This window comes from Morone saxatilis, unplaced genomic scaffold (genome assembly GCF_004916995.1).
Source record: "Morone saxatilis isolate NCDOM2014 unplaced genomic scaffold, NCSU_SB_2.0 Contig14, whole genome shotgun sequence".
In the NCBI taxonomy this organism is placed as follows: domain Eukaryota; kingdom Metazoa; phylum Chordata; class Actinopteri; family Moronidae; genus Morone; species Morone saxatilis.
The window spans coordinates 5,404,290-5,404,893 of NW_023339696.1; positions in this window are offsets into that span (position 1 = coordinate 5,404,290).

Here is a 604-nt window from a genome sequence, read left to right on the forward strand (position 1 = left end):
CCTGTAACTTGATTTCTTAGTTTGTACCAACACAAACTTCTTGTCTGTCTCAGACCCTCCACAAAATATCGGAGAACCTTTTTTTCAGATGATGGTGGGAGGAAGTCCGTCCATACAGTTTAATGATCTGATCATCTGGCCCAGTGTGGCTGCTGTCGTAGGAGTCTGGAATGCAGCCATTTTGACTGAGTGTAAAATATTCATGAACTACCAATGGTACCCCATCTGACTGGCTGGGGAACAGCTGCTGGGTCTCTGTGCCTCTAGAGGTGCAGCATCTGTCCATTTGAGGAAAGTGAATATGTGTTTGTGTAAGTGCATGCTGGAGTTTACGTGTGTGTTTGTGTGTGTACATGTGTGCTTTCTTTAGACATGCCAAGTGTGTATGAGGGGCCACATTTTGATTGTATGTGTATGTGGTGTTGTCGGGTGTGTGTGTGTGTGTTCATGTCTCTGGGGAACTAGACATCAGGAGAAACAACTGTGTATTTAACTTTCTTTTCTCCAGATGGTGGAGGATCATTTTAGAAATGATCAAAAAAGAGTCTCATCTATCAGGATCTGTACTTGTCAATCAAATATCACCCTCACACACACACACACA